The sequence below is a fragment of the Salvelinus alpinus genome, chromosome 5, assembly GCF_045679555.1.
Source record: "Salvelinus alpinus chromosome 5, SLU_Salpinus.1, whole genome shotgun sequence".
Taxonomy (NCBI): Eukaryota; Metazoa; Chordata; class Actinopteri; order Salmoniformes; family Salmonidae; genus Salvelinus; species Salvelinus alpinus.
In genome coordinates this window covers 56,918,096-56,930,902 of record NC_092090.1, presented here as the reverse complement: position 1 = coordinate 56,930,902, position 12,807 = coordinate 56,918,096, and the positions used below count along the sequence as shown (strand labels likewise).

The 12,807-nt window shown below is 44.6% G+C and overlaps 1 protein-coding gene across 8 annotated transcripts in view; it reads left to right on the top strand.

Annotated features, from left to right (window-relative positions):
- The window catches only part of LOC139576365 (tight junction protein ZO-2-like), a 156,504-nt gene that overhangs the window by 83,670 nt on the left and 60,027 nt on the right, over positions 1-12,807 (top strand). The window lies entirely within an intron of this gene.

Here is a 12,807-nt window from a genome sequence, read left to right as displayed (position 1 = left end):
TAGAAATTGTATGTTAAACATCACAGTATAGTTGAAAGATTTATATGGTGCATAGAAATCTGAAGAGGGTGGCCAGCAAAGATAGGTGCGATGGGCTGAGGGTTGGGATGTGGAATTGGAGACAAGTGGGAGTAGAGTTGCTGGGCAGGGGGTAGAATGATGGTCAAAAAAGTCCAAATAAAATATAAACAAAAGTACGTTTCCTGTAGTTCACTATTAGCTCCTTTGTGTTGCTGACGTTAAGGGAGAGGTTGTTGTCCACACTGTCAGGTCACTGACCTCCTCCCTGTATGTTGTCTCATCAAGCCTTCCACCGTCGTGTCATCGGAAAACTTAATGATGATGTTGGAGTCATGTGTGGTAAACAGGGAATATAGGAGGGGGACTAAGCACGCACCCCTGAGGGGCCCCCGTGTTGAGGGTCAGTGTGGGGGATGTGTTGTTGCTTACCCTCACCACCTGCGGGCGGCCCGTCAGGAATTCCAGGATCCAGTTGCAGAGGGAGGTGTTTAATCCCAGGGTCCTTAGTTTAGTGATGAGCTTGGAGGGCACTATGGTGTTGCGCTTTAGTCAATGAGCAGCATTCTCACATAGGTGTTCCACTTGTCCAGGTGGGAAAGGGCTGTGTGGAGTGCAATATAGATTGCATCATCGGTGGATATGTTGGGGCGGTATGCGAATTGGACTGGGTCCAGGTTGTCTGGGATGATGGTGTTGATGTGAGCCATGACCAGCCTTTCAAAGCATTTCATGGCTACAGATATGAGTGTTACCGGGTGATAGTCATTTAGACTGGTTACCTTGGCATTCTTGGCCACAAGGACTATGGTGGCCTGCTAGAAACATGTTGGTATTACAGACTGGGTCAGGGAGAGGTTGAAAATGACAGTGAAGACATTTGCCAGTTGGTCAGCGCATGCGCTGAGTACGCATCCTGTTAATACATTTGGCCCGTCTGCCTTGTGAATGTTAACCTGTTTTGAAGGTCTTGCTCACATCTGCTACGGAAAGGGTAATCACACAGTTGTCCGGAACAGCTGGTGGTATCATGCATGGTTCAGTGTTGCTTGCCTCGAAGCGAGCATAGAAGGTATTTAGCTAATTTGATAGGCTAGCGTCACTGGACAGCTCCCGGCTGGGGTATCCCTTTGTAATCCGTGACAGTTTGCAAGCACTACAACATCAGCATCAGAGCTGGTATAGTAGGATTCGATATTGGTCTTGTATTGACGCTTTGCCTGTTTGATGGTTCGTCGGAGGGCATAGCGGGATTTATTATAAGCGTCCGGATTAGTGTCCCACTCCTTGAAAGTGGCAGCCTCAGCATTTGGCCGCCTTTCAATTCTGTTCTCTGCTGCCAATGACCGGGACGAATAGCAAAAATCACTGAAGTTGGAGACTTATATCTCCCTCACTAACTTTAAGCGTCAGCTGTCAGAGCAGCTTACCGATCGCTGCAGCTGTACACAGCCCATCTGTAAATAGCCCAACCAACTACCTACCTCATCCCCATATTTGTTTTAGTTTTTTTGCTCTTTTACACACCTTTATTTCTACTTGCACATCCTCATCTGCACATATATCACTCCAGTGTAAATTGCAAAATTGTAATTACTTTGTCGCTATAGCCTTTTTATTGCCTTACCTCCCTTATCTTACCTCATTTGCACACACTGTATATATACTTTTCTATTGTGTTATTGACTGTTTGTTTATTCCATGTGGTGTTTGTGTCGCACTGCTTTACTCTATTTTGACCAGGTCGTAATTGTAAATGAGAACTTGTTCTCAACTGGCCTACCTGGTTAAATAAAGGTGAAAATATAAAACAAATTTAGCTCAGTACCGATGTTGCCTATAATCCATGGCTTCTGGTTGGGATATGTACTTACGGTCACTGTGGGATGATGTTGTCTATGCACTTATTTATGAAGCTTGTGACTAATGTGGTAAACTCCCCAATGCCATCGAATGAACCCCGGAACATATTTCAGTCTGTCCTAGCGAAACAGTCCTGTAGCTTAGCAACCGCTAGTCACTGCTATTTCCTGTTTTGAGTTTTTGTTTGTAAGCAGGAATCAGGAGGATAGAGTTATGGTCAGATTTGCCAAATGGAGGGCGAGGGAGAGCTTTGTTTGCCTCTGTGTGTGGAGTAAAGGTGATCTAGAGTTTTTGTCGCTTATAGTTGCACGGGTGACACTGGTAGACATTCTGTCAAATACATTTGTTTTCCTGCATTAAAGTCACTGGCCACCTGGAGCACTGCATCTGGATGAACATTTTCTTATTCGTTTATGGCCCTATACAGCTTGTTGAGTGAGCTCTTAGTGCCAGCATCGGTTTGTGGTGGTAAATAGACAGATACAGTACGAAATTATAGATAAACTCTTGGTAAATAGTATGGTCTACAGCTTATGAGGTATTCTAACTCAGGGGAGCAGAACCTCGAGACTTCCTTAATATTAGAGATCGTGCACCAGTTATTGTTAACAGAGACACACCACCTCCCCTGAGCTTCCCCTAAGCCACTGTTCTGTCCTGCCGATGTATAGAAAAATCTGCCCGATTTTATATTTACCATATCCTTGTTCAGCCACGACTCGGAGAACCATAGGGTGTTACAGTTCTTTAGATAACGTTGATAGGATAGTCTCCAACGGAGCTCATCCAGTGTATTCTCCAGTGTTTGCACTTTTGCCAATAGGGTAGAGGCGATATATCCACTCTCCGATGTGGTCTCGTCAGGTATCCCGCGCGCCGTCTTCTCCACTTTCGAGTGTCTAGGATTTTTGCCTGGTCCAGGATAAACGGTATGTCTTTCGCCTCCGACTCATTGAAGTAGAAGTCCTCATCCAAGTCGAGATGAGTGATAGCTGTTCAGATGTACAGAAGCTATTTTCGGTCATAGGAAACAATGGCGGAAACATTATGTACCAAAAAAATGAAGATCAGAGCAAAAAAATACACAAAATAGCACAATTGGTCAGGATCCTTTAAAATGGCTGCAATTCCCTCCAGCTTACGTTACTGCACCCAATCTCCTGAACCTGTTCAGGGGTATCGTATACATCGCATCTTCTTTCTGAACTGACACTCAGCCGTTCCAGCTTGCTGTAGAGTGTGTGTGTGTGTGTGTGTGTGTGTGTGTGTGTGTGTGTGTGTGTGTGTGTGTGTGTGTGTGTGTGTGTGTGTGTGTGTGTGTGTGTCATTTCTATTTGATGTTGAGGATTTATTGTTGTAATCGTAAGAGTTATCAGAGCGCTAACTGGTATTATTAGCCAGGCTGGTAGTATAGGTGGAATGTGGGACTGCTGCTGGCCATTGTTTACCGTGCAGGAGATAGATGGGAATTAGACAAATGCACACACGCACACACACTGCCGCTGTCCAGAGTGATCAGAGTCTCTACAGCGACCTCTCACTGTCACAATATTGGGAGTGTTCAGTGCGAGCTGGTTTCAGGCCACGTCAGTCTCATGAATCGATGTGGAAGGAGAGATATGGGTGTTAGGGCATGCGTCAGCTATATCTGCCCTCGTCTCTGCTTCCCTGTCCACATTCGCTCCACTTCCCCATTCTCAACCTGCTCCCCATCTTACCTTTAACACCTCTTCTACTTCTCCTGCTCCCCCCACTGCCTCTACGCCCCAGCCTCCCTCTTCCCCCCCTCTCCGCTACCTCCCCCATCCCTGCTCCCTCCCCTCCTTCTCCAGTATAAATCTCTTCTCTATAGATCAGTCCCTCCATGGACATCTATCCAGTGCTATAGATCTCCTCCCTGCTGTAATCAGGGGGTGGGCTACAGCTGTCATGTTCACTGTGGCCTGATCTCTCCACTTCAGATACTCCTCTCTTCTCTTCACCCCTTCAAACTGGCTTCACTCTGGGGTTGGGCTGGCAGATGTTGCAGCCCTATGGGCCCTGGTCAAAAGTTGTGCACTATAAAAGGGATAGAGTGTCATTTGGGTAACCAACAATGTTTGGGAGGCACAGGGAGGCAGAGACTGTGTTGTGAGAGGAACTGGGAGGAGATGTCAATTCAAAGACTTTGCAGTGGTCAAAACTGTGTCAAACATGATAATAAATCAGTGTTTTGGTATTATCACAGAAGCACAGGGATAGCATGGTGCTAATGGTGAGGAAGGAACAGAGAGGAGCTTTCAACCCCTAGAACAGTCCAAGAGATCTGTTAGAATCTCAGAAGTCAAGTATAACTCTTGACATACTGAAATATCAAGTCAATGGTCAAAACCTTGTCAGACGTTTTAGACTAAATCAGTTTGCTGGTATCCCTTATGCATTAAACATATCAGACCATAAGTCTTATTTTTCTCAGCACTAACATATATCTATGGGCAAAGCAGCATGGAATGCATTGACCCAGTCGTAGGATGTGTCCCTTGTCACAGGTTAATGCAAATACAGGACTCACAGACCGGTCCAGTGAACTCCGATCACATCCAACATGACACACACACCTACCTACCTACAGTGGCTTGCGAAGGTATTAACCCCCCTTGGCATTTTTCCTATTTTGTTGCCTTAGAAACTGGAATTAAAATATATATTTTATGGGGGGTTGTATCATTTGATTTACAAAACATGCCTACCACTTTAAAGATGCAAATAATTGTTTATTGTGAAACAAGAAATGAGACAAAAAAACAGAACTCGAGTGTGCATAACTATTCACCCCCCAAAGTAAATACTTTGTAGAGCCACCTTTTGCAGCAATTACAGCTGCAAGTCTCTTGGGATATGTCTCTATAAGCTTGGCATATCTAGCTACTGGGATTTTTGCCCATTCTTCAAGGCAGAACTGCTTCAGCTCCTTCAAGTTGGATGGGTTCCGCTGTTGTACAGCAATTTTTAAGTCATACCACAGATTCTCAATTGGATTGAGGTCTGGGCTTTGACTAGGCCATTCCAAGACATTTAAATGTTTCCCCATAAACCACTCGAGTGTTGCTTTAGCAGTATGCTTAGGGTCATTGTCCTGCTGGAAGGTGAACCTCCGTCCCAGTCTCAAATCTCTGGAAGACTGAAACAGGTATCCCTCAAGAATGTCCCTGTATTTAGCGCCATCCATCATTCCTTCAATTCTGACCAGTTTCCCAGTCCCTGCCGATGAAAAACATCCCCAAAGCATGATGCTGCCACCACCATGCTTCACTGTTGGGATGCTGTTCTCGGGGTGATGAGGTGTTGGCTTTGCACCAGACATAGTGTTTTCCTTTATGGCCAAAAATATCAATTTTAGTCTCATCTGACCAGAGTACCTCCTTCCATATGTTTGGGGAGTCTCCCACATGCCTTTTGGCTAACACCAAACGTGTTTGCTTATTTTTGTCTTTAATCAATGGCATTTTTCTGGCCACTCTTCCGCAAAGGCCAGCTCTGTGGAGTGTACGGCTTAAAGTGGTCCTATGGACAGATACTCCTCTGTGGAACTTTGTAGCTCCTTCAGGGTTATCTTTATTCTCTTTGTTGCCTCTCTGATTAATGCCCTCCTTGCCTGGTCCGTGAGTTTTGGTGGGCGGCCCTCTCTTGGCAGGTTTGTTGTGGTGCCATATTCTTTCCATTTTTTAATAATGGATTTAATGGTTCTCCGTGGGATGTTCAACATTTCTGATATGTTTTTATAACAACCCTGATCTGTACTTCTCCACAACTTTGTCCCTGACCTGTTTGGAGAGCTCCTTGGTCTTTATGTGTCGCTTGCTTGGTGGTGCCGCTTGCTTAGTGGTGTTGCAGACTCTGGGGCCTTTCAGAACAGGTGTATATATACTGAGATCATGTGACACTTAGATTGCACACAGGTGGACTCTAATTATGTGACTTCTGAAGGTAATTGGTTGCACCAGATCTTATTTAGGGACTTCATAGCAAAGGTGGTGAATACATATGCATGCACCACTTTTCAGTTTTTAAATTTTTTGAAAGAAGTATTTTTTTAATTTCACTTCACCAATTTGGACTATTTTGTGTATGTCCATTACATGAACTCCAAATAAAATATCCATTTAAATTACAGGTTGTAATGCAACAAAATAGGAAAAACACCAAGGGGATGAATACTACACACAATAGTGAAGACATCAAACTATGAAATAACACATATGGAATCATGTAGTAACCAAAAAAGTGTTTAACAAATGAGATTCTTCCAAGTAGCCACCCTTTGCCTTGATGAAAGCTTTGCACACTATTGGCATTCTTTCAACTAGCTTCATGAGGTAGTCCCCTGGAATGCATTTCAATTAAAAGGTGTGCCTTGTTTGTTAAAAGTTAAATTGTGGAATTTCTTTCCTTCCTAATGTGTTTGAGCCAATCAGTTGGGTTGTGACAAGGTAGGGGAGGTATACAGAAGATAGCTCTATTTGGTAAAAGACCAAGTCCATATTATGGCAAGAACAGCTCAAATAAGCAAAGAGAAACGACAGTCCATCATTACTTTAAGTCCTGAAGGTCAGTCAATCCGGAAAATATCAAGAACTTTGAAAGCTTCTTCAAGTGCAGTCGTAAAAACCATCAAGCTCTATGATGAAACTGACTCTCATGAGGACTGCCACAGGAAAGGAAGACCTAGAGTTACCTCTGCTGCAGAGGATAAGTTCATTAGTTACCATTCTCTTCATTACCATGAACTCCATCCATAGAGTTCAAGTAGGAGACACATCTCAACATCAGGCCTTCATGGTCATGAAGCAGGCCTTCATGGTAGAATTGCTGCAAAGAAACCACTACTAAAGGACACCAATAATAATAAGAAGAGATTGCTTGAGCCAAGAAACACGAGTGGTGGAAATCTGTCCTTTGGTCTGATGAGTCCAAATTTGAGATTTTTGGTTCCACTCGTCGTGTATTTGTAAGACGCAGAGTAGGTGAATGGTTTGTAGTTCCCACGTGAAGCATGTAGGAGGAGTTGTGATGGTGTGGGGGTGCTTTGCTGGTGACACTGTCATTGATTTATTTAGAATTCAAGGTACACTTAACCAGCATGGCTACCACAGCATTCAGCAGCGATACGCCATCCCATCTGGTTTGCTCTTAGTCCCACTATCATTTGTTTTTCAACAGGACAATGACCCAACACACCTCCAGGCTGTGTAAGGGCTATTTTACCAAGATGGAGTGTTGCATCAGATGACCTGGCCTCCACAATTCCCCGAACTCAACCAATTTGAGATGGTTTGGGATGAGTTGGACCGTAGAGCGAAGGAAAAGCAGCCAACAAGTGCTCAGCATATGTGGGAACTCCTTCAAGACTGTTGGAAAAGCATTCCAGGTGAAGCTCGTTGAGAGCATGCCAAGAGTGTGCAAATAAAGAAAAACCCTTGAATGAGTAGGTGTGTCCAAACTTTTGACTGGTACTGTATATCCAACATGACTGTCAGGTATGCGTAAATGGCTGTAAGAGTCAGGTGCAGGAGAGCAGATATTGGGTAGCCAACGGAGCCTTTTATTTAGGCGAACCAAACGCACACGGCAAAATAAACACTAAATAACAATTCGGGTTAACATAACGCAGCGCAACAGACTAACGTGCGCATAACATGAAACAGACTAAACAATACCACACAAAGACATGGGGGAAACAGAGGGTTAAATACACATCACATAATGGGGGAAATGAGAACCAGGTGTGTGGTAAAACAAGACAGGACAAATGGAAAATGAAAAATGGATCGGCGATGGCTAGAAGACCGGCGACGTCGACCGCCGAGCACCGCCCGAACGAGGAGAGGCATCGACTTCGGCAGAAGTCGTGACAATGACACCTTAAGAAACAGTTCATTGATTGACTTTGGCAGAAGTCGTGACAATGACACCTTAAGAAACAGTTCATATCATTGATCCATATAGCAGAATCTATATCATATCTACAGCAGAATCCATGGGACTCCATCAGACCAGGCACAATGGAATTTCTCTCAGCCACTAAGGTTGTTGTGGTCTCACTTGCCACATGCTCAGTCTTATACCTGGAGAGGTTTACTTGTGTTTGTGTCTCCATCATTTACTGTGATTGTCGTAGAAAGGTTAATAACAGGCGGAGTTAACTGTTAACAGGTTAAGTGCTGTTGATTTGCCCTTCTACTGGATTGGTGTGTGGTGAAAAGGTCAGTGCTGTTATATAGGGTCCATGGGTGGTGTAGAGCATCTCACACAGCCACTTCTCTGCTCCGCTTTGAAGAAGAAAAACTATTTTAATGAATCTGGCTCCTCTCCTCTTACTCGGGGAAAGGATGGTGGAAGAGAGAAGGAGGAAGAGGGAAGGATGGGAGGGGGTTAAGTGGCTTTTGTAACCTTTTTTTGTGCTCGTTTTATTTTAATCTCCCCAATTTAGCAATGTCAAAAGGGTACTTATTGTGTTATTACCAGAGCTATTTTTGAGGGGATTGGAAAATTGTAGATTTGATTGGGGGCTGGTTGGAGTGGTAGGTACTGGTGTTATCATTTAGAGCTGTTCAATTGGGTCATATAGATGAAAAATGGAGGGGATAATGTTTAATTTTTATCTAAGGTACACACACACAGTACTTTCACATGGTTTTATGGGAATTAAGGCAATTGACTTCAATGGCTAATTTCCCTGAACAGGGTGATTACATAGTAAGAAGGAGCAATAATCCAAGTCGCAGCTCCATACTACTTGTCAGACATAGTGAACTGATACTGTATACTAGTTGTTCGGGTGGGATTATAGTGGGGTCCGTGGGTGACTTTTTGATAATTTTGGGGTGGATTCCTCATGTCTTACTCATTGGTAGGAAGAAGTGTGGTCCAAATGAATCCTATAAATTCAAATGGCCAATTTGGATGCAATCAATTAGCTGAATTTCTCTGACGTATTATTTCATAAATTAATGTTGCAGGCAGGTTTATCTTTTCTGTTTCGAACTTCTGAGATAGTGGGTGTCATGGCTTGCTGAAATTTCATCACTAATTGTTAGTGGGCTTGTGAGAACACTGTCCGGACTCCTGTCTCGTGTGTATCTCTGTTCTGTTAACTGTTATACTAGTCTAGTCCTATTCCAGCTCTGCTCTGCTTCCTGCTCTCAAATGCTGTTGGACACATTCTTTATTAATGAAGGAAAGATGATGTCTGAAATATTTACAACAGAGGAGCAGGAAAGAAGGACTTTCAATAAGACATGAGATGCAACAATCAAGAAGTTCCAACTTCCTCACAGCTTTTAAGGATAGGGATCCTGGTGGGCTGACTGGTTAAAGTGCCTGCTAAGAAGTGGTCCCAATTTAGACTGAACAATAGTGGATTAACCACAGCTATCAGACCCATATAGACAAGGCCAATTCACGTGGTCACTCCAAGCCCCTCACAGTAGAATAGGATTATGTAAAGAAAATACATATATTCATGTCCATATCCAAGCTACAGTTTGGGATTTGGGAAGCTATTCAATGGTCATTTCAACTCCAGAACACTGCTCATTTTACTGTGTACTATAAGCTAATTACACATTTTACTCCCAGTCAGTTTATGGCGCTTCTGTTAGGTAAAGTGTAGTCTCTTCCTACAGAGGCTGACCTCCATTAGTCGGGGAAGAGAAACTATGTATAGTGTTTCTGTATACAGTGCATTCGGAAAGTATTCAGACCCCTTGACTCTTTCCACATTGTTACGTTACAGCCTTATTCTAAAATTGATGAGGATGAAAAAAAATTCATCCATCTACACACAATAACCCATAATGACAAAGCGAAAAAAGGTTTAGAAATGTTTGCACATTTATAAAAAATTAACAGAAATACCCTATTTACATAAGTATTCAGGCCCGTTGTAATGAGACTCAAAATTAAATATGGTGTTGAACGCTGAGCTGTAGTCAATGAATAGTGTTCTCACATAGGTGTTCCTTTTGTCCAGGTGTGAAAGGGCAGTGTGGAGTGCAATAGAGATTGCATCATCTGTGGATCTGTTGGGGCAGTATGCAAATCAAATCAAATCAAATTTTATTAGTCACATACACATGGTTAGCAGATGTTAATGCGAGTGTAGCGAAATGCTTGTGCTTCTAGTTCCGACAATGCAGTAATAACCAACAAGTAATCTAACCTAACAATTCCACAACTACTACCTTATACACACACACAAGTGTAAAGGGATGAAGAATATGTACATAAAGATATATGAATGAGTGGTGGTACAGAACGGCATGGCAAGATGCAGTAGATGGTATAGAGTACGGTATATACATATGAGATGAGTACTGTAGGGTATGTAAACATAAAGTGGCATAGTTTAAAGTGGCTAGTGGTACATGTATTACATAAAGATGGCAAGATGCAGTAGATGATATAGAGTACAGTATATACATATGAGATGGGTAATGTAGGGTATGTAAACATTATATTAAGTGGCATTGTTTAAAGTGGCTAGTGGTACATTTTTACATAATTTCCATCAATTCCCATTTTTAAAGTGGCTGGAGTTGAGTCAGTATGTTGGCAGCGGCCGCTAAATGTTAGTGGTGGCTGTTTAACAGTCTGATGGCCTTGAGATAGAAGCTGTTTTTCAGTCTCTCGGTCCCTGCTTTGATGCACCTGTACTGACCTCGCCTTCTGGATGATAGCGGGGTGAACAGGCAGTGGCTTGGGTGGTTGTTGTCCTTGATGATCTTTATGGCCTTCCTGTGACATCGGGTGGTGTAGGTGTCCTGGAGGGCAGGTAGTTTGCCCCCGGTGATGCGTTCTGCAGACCTCACTACCCTCTGGAGAGCCTTACGGTTGTGGGCGGAGCAGTTGCCGTACCAGGCGGTGATACAGCCCGACAGGATGCTCTCGATTGTGCATCTGTAGAAGTTTGTGAGTGCTTTTGGTGACAAGCCGAATTTCTTCAGCCTCCTGAGGTTGAAGAGGCGCTGCTGCGCCTTCTTCACAACGCTGTCTGTGTGGGTGGACCAATTCAGTTTGTCCGTGATGTGTACACCGAGGAACTTAAAACTTTCCACCTTCTCCACTACTGACCCGTCGATGTGGATAGGGGGGTGCTCCCTCTGCTGTTTCCTGAAGTCCACAATCATCTCCTTTGTTTTGTTGACGTTGAGTGTGAGGTTATTTTCCTGACACCACACTCCGAGGGCCCTCACCTCCTCCCTGTAGGCCGTCTCGTCGTTGTTGGTAATCAAGCCTACCACTGTAGTGTCATCCGCAAACTTGATGATTGAGTTGGAGGCGTGCATGGCCACGCAGTCGTGGGTGAACAGGGAGTACAGGAGAGGGCTCAGAACGCACCCTTGTGGGGCCCCAGTGTTGAGGATCAGCGGGGTGGAGATGTTGTTACCTACCCTCACCACCTGGGGGCGGCCCGTCAGGAAGTCCAGGACCCAGTTGCACAGGGCGGGGTCGAGACCCAGGGTCTCGAGCTTGATGACGAGTTTGGAGGGTACTATGGTGTTAAATGCTGAGCTGTAATCGATGAACAGCATTCTCACATGGGTATTCCTCTTGTCCAGATGGGTTAGGGCAGTGTGCAGTGTGGTTGCGATTGCGTCGTCTGTGGACCTATTGGGTCGGTAAGCAAATTGGAGTGGGTCTAGGGTGTCCGGTAGGGTGGAGGTGATATGGTCCTTGACTAGTCTCTCAAAGCACTTCATGATGACGGAAGTGAGTGCTACGGGGTGGTAGTCGTTTAGCTCAGTTACCTTAGCTTTCTTGGGAACAGGAACAATGGTGGCCCTCTTGAAGCATGTGGGAACAGCAGACTGGGATAAGGATTGATTGAATATGTCCGTAAACACACCAGCCAGCTGGTCTGCGCATGCTCTGAGGACGCGGCTGGGAATGCCGTCTGGGCCTGCAGCCTTGCGAGGGTTAACACGTTTAAATGTTTTACTCACCTCGGCTGCAGTGAAGGAGAGCCCGCAGGTTTTGGTAGGGGGCCGTGTCAGTGGCACTGTATTGTCCTCAAAGCGGGCAAAAAAGTTGTTTAGCCTGTCTGGGAGCAAGACATCCTGGTCCGCGACGGGGCTGGTTTTCTTTTTGTAATCCGTGATTGACTGTAGACCCTGCCACATACCTCTTGTGTCTGAGCTGTTGAATTGCGACTCGATTTTGTCTCTGTACTGGGACTTAGCTTGTTTGATTGCCTTGCGGAGAGAATAGCTACACTGTTTGTATTCGGTCATGCTTCCGGTCACCTTGCCCTGGTTAAAAGCAGTGGTTCGCGCTTTCAGTTTCACGCGAATGCTGCCGTCAATCCACGGTTTCTGGTTTGGGAATGTTTTAATCGTTGCTGTGGGTACGACATCGTCAATGCACTTCCTAATGAACTCGCTCACCGAATCAGCATATTCGTCAATATTGTTGTTGGACGCAATGCGGAACATATTCCAATCCGCGTGATCGATGAAATTGGAGTGGGTCTAGGGTTTCTGGGATAATGGTGTTGATGTGAGACATGACCAGCCTTTCAAAGCATTTCATGGCTACAGACGTGAGTGCTACGGGTCGGTAGTCATTTAGGCAGGTTACCTTACTGTTCTTGGGCACAGGCACTATGGTGGTCTGCTTAAAACATGTTGGTATTACAGACTCGGACAGGGAGAGGTTGAAAATGTCAGTGAAGACACTTGCCAGTTGGTCAGCGCATGCTCGCAGTACACGTCCTGGTAATCCGTGTGGCTCTCGTGAATGTTGACCCGTTTAAAGGTCTTACTCACATCGACTGCGGAGAGCGTGATCACAGTCTTCCGAAACAGCTGGTGCTCTCATGCATGTTTCAGTGTTATTTGCCTCGAAGCGAGCATAGAAGTAGTTTAGCTCGTCTGGTAGGCTCGTGTC